Raw genomic sequence first — 14,241 nt, 5'->3', positions numbered from 1 at the left:
CTTGTTGTCCGCTTGGTGCTAATACAAAGCTTAAATTTAAATTATTAACACCCTCAAAACATGTCCAAACCCTTACCAAAATATGGGAGAAGAGAACCAAGCCATACCGTGCTAAAACTTACTAAAACTTGTCTTAGAAGTTCTCTTGACATGCTGAAAATTAGTGGACTATTTGTATCTCTTCCTTGCTTCCCCAAAATGAAATTTTACATTATTAAACACCGCTATATAACCATAGGATACCTTAAATAATTAATTTACGGAACAAAATTCGGGACTTACCTTAATCTTGCCCAAAGCCGTAGCTAGTTTCTCTCTAGCTTTCAATGTTTCCTCTCAACTCTCTCTTATTTTTCTCTAAGTTGCAAGGCTGGTTATTAATAATTAAAAATCAAGACATATATATATATACATGTATTTAGAGGTGACACATGTCATCTCCTAAGGGTAACATGTGTCCAGCCCTTATTGGGCCAACACAACCAAGTAACCAATCCAAGGCTGCCATGGGGCGGGGTGGGGCCCACCCCCAAGTAGGTGGGTCACCTACTTAACCCTAAGTAGGTGCATCACTTGCTGCCACATGTCACCTTCCCTTGCTGCCATGTGTCATCTTCTCTTGCTGCCACGTGTCTCCCCCTCTCGCTGCTATGTGTCACTCCTATGTGCTGCCATGTGTACCTCTTACGTGCTGCCATGTGTCAAGTAGGTGCATCACCTACTTAGTCCAATTAGGTGCATCACTTGCTTACTTCTTCTTCGTGGGTTCGTAATCTCATCTTACTTTAAGGACCTATGTAATCCTAGTTATGTAAGCTCGGTGTGTACTCAAGTAGCTTAAGTATATAAGACCTCTGAAATGATAGCTTACACACGTAAGTCAAGTCCTATGACTCATTACTTATCCTCCAACTCCTTTTGACTTCTCATGACCCTATTTCCAACCTTTCTACTATGGGATATCACATTCTCCCTTCCTTAGAGTTGTTTGATAGTGTCATAGATTATTCGGCTCACATGATAACTTCTAAGAGCTTAAGAGACATTCTAAGTTCAGGAGTGTAGGCTGTAACATGACTTTCAGGTTCTTACATTATCCATGGACTTGATAATCATGACTCTTCTTACTATATACATGTACAAGGTGAACTCTTCTTCTAGAGGCCATGTCTCTTCAATTGGAAATTTTCTCATTAAACTATTTGGAATGGCAACATCCATTCCATCACAAGGGTCTTGGTCTCCCTCCTCTTCATTTTCAAACTCTTCATCTTCTTGAACTTCTTCCTCATAACCCTCATCTTGTTCTCCTTCTCCTATGAGGTACAACTCTCCTCTTTGCACAAGGACATTCAAATGGTTGGGACGCTCATGCATCATATGACCCCATCCTCTGCACTTGTGGCATTGAATACCCTTAGGGAACTTGGTCGATTCTTTGTTACCTCCTTATCTCGAGGGATACTTAGGAGTGTTTCCTTAAAAGGGTTTATTCTTATAGGTCTTCTTGAAATCCTTACTTTTGTTCCAATCGGGTGACTTTTGAACTACATCTTTGTCTTTACCCCAAGAATTCAAAAGATGAATTACCTTTGTATTTGTATAACTTCTCCTCTTGGATTTCTCTCTCTATCTCAATAGCCACTTCAACGATGTCACTCAAACTAGAAAATTTGTTATGGTCAACTTTGAAGAGATGCCTTTGTTCAACCCCACCTTGAAGTGAATAATGGCATGTTCTTTATTTTCATAGTACTCAAGTTTCAAGATCATGTTTTAAAACTCATCGAAATAAGTTGCAACACATTTGCTTCCTTGATTTAAGTTGTACAATTTGGCAAGCAAGCCTTTTCTATACCTCTCCGGTACATATTTGACTCTCATAAGGGCTCTCAACTAGGGCCATGGTGGAGGTAGTCCACCTTGAAGGAATAGATGATACTTCTTCATGTATTTCCACCATGTTATGGCATACCCCTCAAATTGAGCAATAGCAAAGAAACTTTTCTTGACTTTGGTGAACTCATTGACTTGGAAGATCCTCTCACAAAGTGACTCCCATTCTAGATATACATCGGGATCACAATCTCCTTTGAACGTAGGTTAAATAGTTTTGATTGAGTTAATTCCCACTTCTCGACCTCCATTGTTGCCTTGTTCCCCATAATAGTTTCTCCATGCTCCACCTCTTTGGTTGTTGTTATGGTAACCTCTTTTATCTTGCTCTTGTCGTTGGTTACCTTTCTCTTCTTCTAGGACGACCATATTCATGATACCCATAAGTTTTTCTTGGTCTCATAACTTGAGGAGGGTTCCCATAGTTCCTCCTACCATATAGTATCGGACCAAATCTACCTCCCCACCCTCGATAACCTATCTGACCTCTTGGGGCATTCTTTTGCACATCATCTCATGGGGCTTCTTCGCCTTCACCTTTTACCCTTCTTGGTATTCATCTTCCCTCACCTCAATTACGTGGATTGGTTAATTTTGGTTTTGGGGAACTTGGTAGGGTGGACTTTGGTTTTGGGGAATTTGGTAGGGAATATTTTGGTTTAGTGGAGCTTGGTATGGTCGGTTTTGATTTGATGGAGCTTCTTGATTGAGTTGGGGTGTTAATGGTCTAATGGTGTTTCGAACATTTGGATCGGGATTGGTTGGAGTTGGGTTAAATGCTTGATGGAAGGCTCCGGGTGTGATAGGAGGAGATGTAACATGGGTAGGTACACTTGTGGAAGCTTGATAGGTAGCTTGTGTGTCACAACCCAACCCCATCGGCCGCGATTGGGGTCTGACCTGGACCCTTTTGTGCGTATCTATCAGCTACACTTAAGTTGAACCGTGTGTGATGTGATACTATACACAAACTCCAATGGGTCAAAAAACATTTTCATAAACTTGTAGCCTCATTCACCTGTATCATAACAGGAAAGGGGCACGCAAGCCGACGAGGCTGCCATACCATGAAAACATTTGCAATATGTCGTATAAGCACAACTGAAATGAACTTACAAATAAGTCACACACGCATGTCTACAGACCTCTAAGAGTAATAGCTGCATCATATGGAGGGACAGGGCCCTTTCCGTACCCCTGAATAAATAAATATGTACATCAAATGACCAGTATCAAAAATTAGGCTCCAAAAAAGTGGAGCACTTCCAACATAGCTGAGAGGAAATTCTAAGCTGATGGATCTCCAAAATGAACATTTGTACCTGCGAGCATAAAATGCAGCCCCCCCGAGAAAAGAAGGGTTAGTATGATATATGTACTGAGTATGTAAACCATAACACATCATAACTGAGACCATAACTGAAATAGGGATGCAGGGGACAAGTATAATAATTAACAAATTAATGTACATGCACCTTAGGACACGTAATCATATACATCATTATATATTGTGCCCAGCCCTCTAGTGAACTCGGTGTCATAATCATTTCATCATATTCACATGTCATCGTATCATCATGTATTTTACTTTATCATATCGTCGTATATGGCATTATATCAGCATATATGATATAGATCCCGTTTGGATTGGCTTAAAAAAGTAACTTTTATGTATGAAGTACTTTTAGAACTTTGAAGTGCTGAAAGTTATTTTTATAAATAAGCAGTTGAGTGTTTGGATAAAAGTGTTTATGATGTGAATTTTAGGGTTAAAAGAATAAAAAAATGTAGTTTGAGAATTTAGTTAAAATATAAGGGATATAAAAGTAATTTCCATGGTCAAAGAAAATGACTTTAAGCACTTTGGAAAAAAAAGTTAGGAATCCTAACTTTTCATTTTTGAATGACTTTAAGAACTTTATGGCTTAAAGTCAGCATTAGGCAAACACGTCCAAAAGCTAAAAAGGGGCTTTAAGTTGGTTTTGACCAACTTAAAGCCAATCCAAACGGGCTCATAATCTTATCATGTATGTCATTGTATTATATCCATTTCATTACGGGGCTCAAGGTCACAAATATATCACTCTAATCTTATATGCATGCATACATAAAGTATCTGGCCCTTTAGTGAGGGACTCGGTGAATGGAGTGGTGTACGTCTATAGCATCCACCATCATAATATACATACCGTACCTAGCCCTCTAGGAAGGGACTCGATGTTCCTTCCTTATTTTTCCACACATACTATCATATTACAGCTAGCCCGGGAAATGGTGAATAACTATATTATCATAACATATATCACACCTCACATACGGAATCGTCTCCTCGTGCGTGGAACTGTACACCTCCGGCCTAGGATGCGGTGAAAGAAGTAGTAAAGCTGCACCCGACATAATATCTGGCCTATCGTGGGATGCAAAGAAAGAAGGGTTACAGCATGCACGAGTAGAGTAGTGAGAAACTGTATGCAACTAAGTCACCCTTTGAGACTCAAAAAAACAGTCAAGTGAACCGTCACCTGAAGACCAGAAAGGTAATTATCCGAAGTACCCTTTAGATGTCATTAGGGATTACATCAATTGGGGCCTCAGGAATCACAAACATGCATCAAGACAATACCACATAGCTCATGCAAACAAAGACCCAACTTATGCAATCAGAAGCAATTATCACCGTAGAGCCTTTAGGAAGAGGAGCTGGCATCTCCACTTACCATTCACTATATAGAAGGCTCGAGAATAGTAGTTTGACTACTTTTAGACTCTTAGTATTCAGAAGTGACTACAAGTCACGAGTTATACTCAGAGCTCATAAGTGGAATTACCTATAAACCCATATCATATATCATTTCACTTAAAATTAAGCCATTCCAAATAAAAGAAGAGATAGGCTTTACATGTACTACTTTTCATCACATAGAAGACTTAAAGGCAACAACTCAGCTATTGCAGGAGTTCTAACATCAAGAAGTGGACAAGACTTATGAATCATACTTGTAGTTTTATGAGTGGAATTATACCCACATTTCATATACAAATCATTCATAACTTATACCTAAGACATGCCAGAAGAAAAGAAGGATAGCTCTACATACCTGTTATGGGTTAGTCACATCCAGACTCGCTTCGGTACTCCTTTAACCTATTTAACATGAAAGTAATACTAAGTTTAGTGAATTTAGACTTTCCCATTCCTAAATCTACAACTAAGCACCCATAGTAATCAATTCCTTACTCGCCTTCCTCGACTAGTCTCGACTAGTCTTTTAGTTAGTTACGGAGTTAATGAAAATCAGGCAGCACCTCCCCTATAACGTGCCTTATCCGAATTTCCAATTAGATCCCTAATTACTACATCCAACCAAAAACAACAACCTGCAGATCATATACAAAGAAAACATGGCAACATTACACCACATAAGCTCCACACAACTTGCTTAACATTACGATACCAAAATAGGGGTTTTAGTCGCTATTTCATAAAACCTTTAACCGTACGAAGTAGGGGATCATGTGGATGAAACCACAGATCCCACACCTCTTTTATAATGCATTTATTCCCTGCAACACACCACTACACACCTGGAGCAGCCCCCACATTCACAATGCCTCATTTCGACTACAATTTAACTATAGCAATTCCAATTTAGTTCATTTCAAACGTTGAGCATTTCTACGACATTATTACACTTACAGAATCATACAAGGTGTGTAATAAACCCTATAACAACACCATAAACTTCAAATTGAAAGAAAAGACCTTACCTTTCCCGAATTTGGCCAAAACTCGCCTTAAAAAACCTCTTGATGTGCTGAAATGGAGTGGACTGTTTGTTGTCTGTTTGGTGCTGATACAAACCATAACTTTACATTATTAAACCCTAATAACATTTCCAAACCCTTAACAAAACATGGGAGAAGAGAATCAAGCCATAGTTTATCAAACGGCTTCCCAAACTTGCTGAAAATTAACTTCGGAACCACCTTGAAGCGGCTGAAATGTTGTGGCTGTTTGTTACTCATTTTTTCTTCCCCAAATAGGTAATTAACTTATTAAAAAGCTCCACTTTATAGAATAATACCTCATATAATTAATTTACGGAGTGAAATCAGGATGTACCTCTTTTTTCTCCCTAAGCCGTCACCCTTTTCCTTTATCATTTAGGGTTTCTTTTCCTTTGCTTTTGCTGTAGATTTTTGGATAGGAACTGAAGTATAACTCCCTATATATATACATATATATATATATATATATATATATATATATATATATATATAAGTGGTCTTAGGAGGTGACATGTGTCATCCTCATAGGGTGACACATTTCCAGCCCCTATTGGGCCACCGTGTCCATGCAAGCAAGGTTGGTCTGCCACATTGCAGTAGGGCCCACCTCCCCCAAGCAGGTGGGTCACCTACTTGACCCCAAGTAGTTGGGTCACCTGCTTGCTTGAGGTGTTTCTACGTGTTGTTCCTCCATTGGCTGCCATGTGTTGTCCTCTCCTCTTCCTCGTGGTTCGTAATCTCATCCTATTTTAAGAGCTCATGTAATCCTTCTTACGCAAGCTTGGTGTGTACTCAACTATTTTAAGTATGTAAGACTTCTAAATTAGTAGCTTACGTAGGTAAATTGAGTCCTACGACTCATTACTTGGCCTTCAACTCCTTTCGGCTTCTCTTGACCCTATTTCCAACCTTCCCTACTATGGGATATCCCATTCTCCCTTTCTTAGATTTGTTTGATAGTGTCGTAGCTAATGCGTCTCACATGATAACTTCTAAGAACTTAAAAGACATTCCGAGCTCAAAAGTATAGGGTGTAACATCGTGGGGTCGAATTGGTAGAGTTAAGATGACCCTCCATATTGACCATTCTACCATTCATGGTTGATACACTACATTGCACGGTGGTCACTTGGTTTTCCATTGGTTTCATTCTACGACTCATTTGGTAATTAATTTCATTATAAAGTCCAAGGTAACCCCTCCCGTGGGTTGGGATATTTCACTTCCCGTTGTCATGGTACCTATTAAGAAAACACTCAATAAAACAGCAAATAATGTTAACATTAGTTAAAATAAACTCACAATCTCTCATGTTTACACACCTTTGATTGCCTCTCAAATTGTCTTTGGCTAAGGTTGAAGCTTGCTTGTACTCGGTTAGTTCACTAAGTGTCAATTGCTACTCTTGGTCGGATTAGATTTTTGTTTTCAAGAAGAATGGATGACTCGATTAAAACAAAGGAATTAAATCAAGAAGTTATCTACGAAGTAATAATGAGAAAAGCACACAAAAGAATTAGCACGAATGAAAAATAGACACAAAACTAGTACTAACAAGTACGGAAGAGTACCAAATGCACACTAGTTGTGGAAATTTAAGAACGAAACACGGAAACCAGATAAAATTAAAATTTCTGGGGTCAATTTGGGTGATCACTTGAAACACACTCTAAATGACCCAATGAAGCTGTGGTATCAAAATGAGGCAGCAAAATTTAAAATTTTCCATACTTGTTTTTTTTCCTCTAACTCAAGAAAGTGAGCCTCACTTCACCATGAGAGAAGAGAATTAAGAAATTGAAACTAGGAATTAGGTAGGAGATCACCGAATAATACCTCAAAAATAAAACAAGAGACGTTCGTGATAGTGTAACACCCCCCTAAAAATGTTGTATGTGGTGTATCAATTCTCGACGAAAATGATACTACTTCAATATTTTAGGCATAGATCTTCATAGGATTGTCCAAATTAGGTGATTCATATTTCTTAATAACCCCAACATCATTACCTAAAACATTCATGAAGACTATAGCTTAATTTTTGGAGGCTAAATAGGTCAAATAAATAAATTTTTGCAAGACCTGATGTTGTGATGAAATAGAGTGTTTGTAGAAGCGAAATCATATCTCATTGTAGGATGATTGAATTTGGTTGATTCTTCAATGAAATTAAAGGAGACTTCTAGAGATACAATTCATATGAGGTACTAAATCCTAATTTGGAAGTTATCTTGTTCAAATGTAGCCCCGAAAAAGGATATTCTGTAAAAACAAGACTCAACTCACCAACCATGGAAGATCTAGATCCATTTGACATCACTCATGACATCAATAATCCTCCATTTGATATAACCCATGACATCATAATCCTCCATTGAATTTTTAAGATCATTCTTTGTAATTATTTTATTTATTGTTAGGTCCCTCCTTCACACTTATAAATACTCACCTTATTTCCTCATTTTGTTCATCAAGTTTTCTCAGGATACTCTTCTCTCTATAAACTTCTATAATCATTCTCAAATATATTTTTAGTTTTTAGTATTGTAGAAATACTATTCTGGTGATTCATATACTCCGAGTAGTACACGAAACTCTCCGACGAGGAAAAAAGGCTAGGGATTCAAGAGTGTTCATTGAGTCCTTCGATTCTGAGTAAAGCGTCGGATTCTAGGTATGTAAGTCTTCAATGAGCTCACATGCCTAAAGTATTTTATTATATGATAAATTATGTTTATTTACCAAATTCTCTTTATCCTTTACTCTAAGGTATATAGGTGTTTATCCATGGGTTCTTCCACCCATGGAGTCCAAAACGCTTTCAACTATATCTCTTGATTTCAAATAAGATTTTTTATAGGTAATTCTTATTTCTACTTAATAAAATGAATCATGGTTAAACTAATGATTATTAGTCTATTTTGATGCAAAATGATTTCATAGATATGGATTGATGGTTTGCAAGTATTTTCTCTACTTATCTCTTTAAATATTCTTGAAATTCATGGTCGGTTATTTAAAGCATGATTTTAATTAATGGATTTCAAAGTATTTATATATAATTTCATTTACATACATATTTGAAAGTTGAAGTGATTTGAACCCACCTAGATTTACTATATTTTTAATGAAGTTTGACTTGAAAGTTTTGACTTCAAATGAATGTTTATGAAAGCAATGTCTATAATCAAAAGGGAGTCTTATGAAATAATGATGAAATACTATGAATGATGGACTCTTTATGCAATAAGGACAATTTCTGCATATTTGAATCACCAAAGGTTTTCATGAGCTATTCCAGCGAATGTGATGTTTTGAATTCTCAAACTATATGCTATGACTATTTTGAAGTATTAAACTATTTCGAGGGATTGACTTAGTACTAAATGGGGCATTAAGATGGGATTGGGTAAGGGAATCCTAAGTAGCAACCCCTTGTCTTATTAACTATGTACCAATATAGGAGCCCTTGTAGGCCATTTAGGCTAATGGATCCATGAAAGCCCTTAATGTTAAAGTTAAAAATGAATATAAAGTTGACAGAGTTCTATCCTAGGCAAGTAGACTCCCCGACCAACGTAGGAGGTTATGTTGGATTCCATGTAATAGCCCACATGGTCTTAATGTCAGTTATAGTCATATTCCCACATATGTATGATTTTAAATGATATCTACTTAACTATTAATGCATGCACTTATTTATGTACTTTACCTTATAAACGTCTTAAATGTTTTACATTGTATTGCATTCCTACATACTTAGTATATTCAAAGTACTAACGCATACTTGTTTGCCTACGTGATATCACCATATAGGGACCAGTGCTCCTCCTTGTTCTCCTCCACGTGACTAGTTGAGATTTCGTTTGAAGGCTACTTTTGGTGAGTTCCCAGGTTTCAGGAACAATATTCATTTGTCTTTCTAGATTATGACATGTGGAGACCTTTAGACACTTACTATTCCAATTTATTCTATTTTGATTGAGGTGAGCTAGGGACTAATCTTAGCCCCAGCTAAATTTAAAAGTTAGAGGTATCATTGGACATATGTAAGTTGAAGATTTACTAATATGATTTTCGCTTATTTATTTATGTTCATTACATATGAAAGGCTAAATGAATGCTAAGAGACTTGTTTGAGGTACTTTTGGGTTCCTCATTCGTCGTGTCATGTATAGGCCCTAGGCTTGGGTGGTGATAAAATTGATATCAGAGCCCGAGGTTTTGAATGATCCTTAATTCCAACATACCACGCCGAATAGGGTCTTGTTCATGGTTGTGAAGAGCGCCACAATTATGAATAAGAGACTATGAGGCATTTAGGGAAGTTTCCCTTCTTTCATGATCCATGTCGTGCGATAGAGCATACTCTAGGTCTTTTCCCCTAACAATTGTTCTCTACGATTTTGAGAAGATGCCTTCTAGAAAAGTTCCAATCCAAAGATGGATTGATATTAATGAGGGTGGTATTCTTGATCAAAATGGTTTGGAATCATCATTGGTAGTGGATGTAAAAGCAAGGTAAGGCATGGGTACCACCTTAGTTAAATTAAAGAAATTGGTGGTTGATAAGAAGATTGAGTTCTCTCACAAAGAGGAAATAGAGTACCTCGTTATCAAGATCGGTTGTGTGTTCTAATGTTTATGATATTAGACGAGTCATGATAGATAGTGAGAGAGTGGGTGTTACGTATAGTGATGATGGTGGCATGCTTAATTCCTTTTATGGTTATAGACATGGAAGAAAAGTTATATAGGTAAGAGTATATTGGTGTGGCCTTGGTAGGAGTTAATGCGAATGTGGATGTAGAGATGCTAAGGTAGACATGAAAATTCTTAAGTGATGTTGACTTCAAGGAGCCATAAAGTGGTTAAAATGGTAGGGTTGAATGCGTGGTTATAGATATGTGAGTGATTATAGTAGGCTATTGATGACTTTTTGTTAAGGGTTTCAAGTGATTGTTTTAAAATGGTTAGAACTAGGCTTAAATGTGGTATTGATAATAGTTGGGTGAATGTACGATGTATTGGGTATTTCTTTATTAGGTCTTGTGTTTTGTTGAATATGGTAGTAAGGGGTAGTACTCTTGGAATAAAATTTTGTATAGAGGTATAGGGCCCTAAGGCTTTTTGGTAAGGTAGCCTATGAACATGATTTGTCATTGGAGTTAGCCTCGATTCATCCGGTATTCCATGTGTCGATGTTGAGGAAGTGTGTAGGTGATCCAAGTTCTATTGTGTCTTTGGAAGTAATGAATGTTGAGAAAACGTGACCTATGAGAAGGTCTCGGTTGAGATTTTAGACTGGTAAGCCAAGAGGTTGAGGAACAAGGAAGTTGCATTCGTCAAAGCCCTTGGAAGGGATAGACAAGTCAAAAGTACTACATGGGAAGCGGATATGATAAATCAATACCCTCATCTTTTTTTCCTCTACTCGAGCCTAAGGTATTAAGTTGTCCTTGCTCAATTACTTGAAATCCTTGCATTTCAATTTTTTGTCATATGGATGCATAATTATGAAATATATTTCGAACGATATTTTAAATTACACTATTGCATTAATGATGGGTTGTTGGTTTACACTCTACTCTACTCAAGCTAAGTCTTATCTCATTCGAAGATGAATATTCCCCAAGGGGAAGATAATGTAACACCCCCCTAAAAACATTGTATGTGGTGTTTCAATTCTCAATGAAAATGTTACTACTTTGGTATTTTGGACATAACTCTTCATAGGATGGTCTAAATTAGGTGATTCATATTTATGAATAACCCCTACATCATTACCTACAAGTTTCTTGAAAACAATAGCTTAGGATTTGGAGGCTACATAAGCCAAATAAATTAATTTTTTCAAGACCTGGTGCTGTGACGAAATGGAGTATTTGTAGAAGAAAGATCATATCTCATTGTAGGTTGAACCAATTTGGTTGATTCTTACATGACATAAAAGAAGACTTTTTGAGCTACAATTAATATGAGGTACTAAATCCTAATTAGAAAGTTATCTTGTTCAAAACGTATCTCCAAAAAAGGGCATTCCATAAAAAGAAGATTCATCTCACAAACCATGGAAGATCTAGATCTATTTGACATCACCCATTACATAAATAGTCCTCTATTTGACATCACCCATGACATCACAATCCTACATTGAATTTTCAAGATCATTCTTTGTAATTATTTTATTTATTGTTAAGTCACTTCTTGACACCAATAAATACCTACCTTATTTCCTCATTTTGTTCATAAAGATTTTCAAGCAACTCTTCTCTCTATACACTTCTTTACTCATTATCAAATATAGTTTTAATTTTTAGTATTGTAGAAATACTATTCTGGTGATTCATATACTCCAGGTAGTACACGAAATGCTTTGATGAGAAGAAAAGGCTTGGGGTTCAAGAGTGTTCATTGAGTCTTTCAATTCTGAGTAAAAGCTTCAGATTCCAGATATGTAAGTGTCACGAACCAACCCCGTAGGCCACGATTGGGGTCCGACCTAGACACCCATATACATACCTATCAGAAGTAGTCAATCCAAACTACGAACAACATGATAACATACAAAAGAACTTCAATGGGTCATACGTCTTCAATTACATATAGCCTTATCATTTGTCTCCTGAGGAGTCACCACTAATCATATCATGAAAGAGCACGCAAGCCGACAAGACTGTCATTATATATTAACATTCACAACACATCATATAGACACAACTGAACAAAACTTACATACAACCCACATACACATATGTCTACAGACCTCTAAGAGTGTCAACGGTATCATTTGGCGGGACAGGACCCCCGCCGTACCCCTTAATAAATAAATACATACATCAAAAGATCAATACCAATAGTCTAGGCTCCGTTACAATGGAGCACTCTAAAATAGCTGAGTGGAAAGTCCTAAGCTGGCGGATCTCTAAAATACGTGTCAGTACCTGCGGGCATGAAATGTAGCCCCCCAAAGAAAGGGGGTCAGTACGATATATGTACTGAGTATATAAAGCATAACATATCATAAATGAGATCACATTTGAAGTAGAGGTTCAGGAGACAAGTATGATACTCAAGAAATTACTATACATGTGCCTTATGAAATAAAATCATGCATGATCATATCATATATCATATTCGGCCCATTATGGACTCGGTGAATCACATGTATCATATTTGGCTCATCATGGGGCCTGGCGCCATCATTACATCATCATATCATCATATCATATCATCATATATATATATACCATACCCGTCCCTTTAGTGAGGGACTTAGTGAATAATGCAGTAAAACTAAGCACGATAACATACCCGACCTAGGACTCAGTGAAAGATGTGTTATAGTATGCACGAGCAGAGTAGTGCATAACCATATGCCAATTAAATCATCATCTGAGACTAAATAGAGTAATCAAGTGAACCATCACTTGAAGATCAGGGTAGTAATAGTATCAAGTACCCTCTAAATGTTATTATGGATGATATCAAATGAAGCCTCAGGAATCATAGACATGTATCAAGTTAATGCTAAGCAGCTTATGGAATTAGAGACATTTGTCATCGTAGAGTCCTTAAGAATAAGAGCTTATACATCCAATTACTATTCAACATATAGAAGGCTCGAGGGTAGTAGCCCAACTACTTCAAGAGTTTTAACATCCAGAAGTGAATAAGAGTCATGAGTCATACTCGGAGCTTCTGAATAGAATTATCCCCAAAGCTCATATCACATATTACTTATATCTAAGACATGCCAAAATAAAATAAGGGATAGGCTTTACATACCGGTTATAGATTAACCGCAACCAAGCTTGCTTCATTACCCTTTAACCTTAACATGAAAGTAACATGATTATGAATAACCTTCAACTTTCCATCTTCTAAATCTACAACCAATTACCTATAGGAATGACTTCCTCATTCACACTTCTCGACTAGTTTATTGGTTAGTTAAGAAGTTAACAAAAATTGGGCAGCATTTCCCCTATAACTCGCCCTATCCAAACTTCTAATTAACCTCCGATTAGCACAGTCGTACCAACAACAACAACCACCATCCATCTACAATAAAACTACTTCAACATTATTCAATACAAGTTCCAAATAGTCCACCCAAAACCACGACATCGAAATACGGTTTTCGATCCTTATTTCGTAAAATCACCACACACGGAAAGGAGCATAACGTGACTATGAAAAAAAGCACTTATACTCATTTATAACCACATTTCTATCCCTTCAACACATACAAATTACCTTCAAATACAATATCATAATAACGACAACACTAACCAAACTTTAATCCAACTAGAATAACTTCAATTCTGCCCGTTTACAACGTCAACAATAACCATGTAGTTTTCTTACTTCCAACTCCACTTAACATAAATTAATCTCCCCATTACAACATCATTAACTCTAATTTAAAAGGAAGAAACCCTACCTTAGCAACTTAGCTCCGCAATTTGGCTGAAAGTTGATGACTTCTCGTTGGAGCTTCTTACTTCCCCCAATGACTAATTTACGTTGTTAATCACCTTCACTTGATTGGAA

Source organism: Solanum dulcamara, chromosome 1, assembly GCF_947179165.1.
Source record: "Solanum dulcamara chromosome 1, daSolDulc1.2, whole genome shotgun sequence".
NCBI lineage: Eukaryota > Viridiplantae > Streptophyta > Magnoliopsida > Solanales > Solanaceae > Solanum > Solanum dulcamara.
This window is presented reverse-complemented; position numbering follows the sequence as displayed.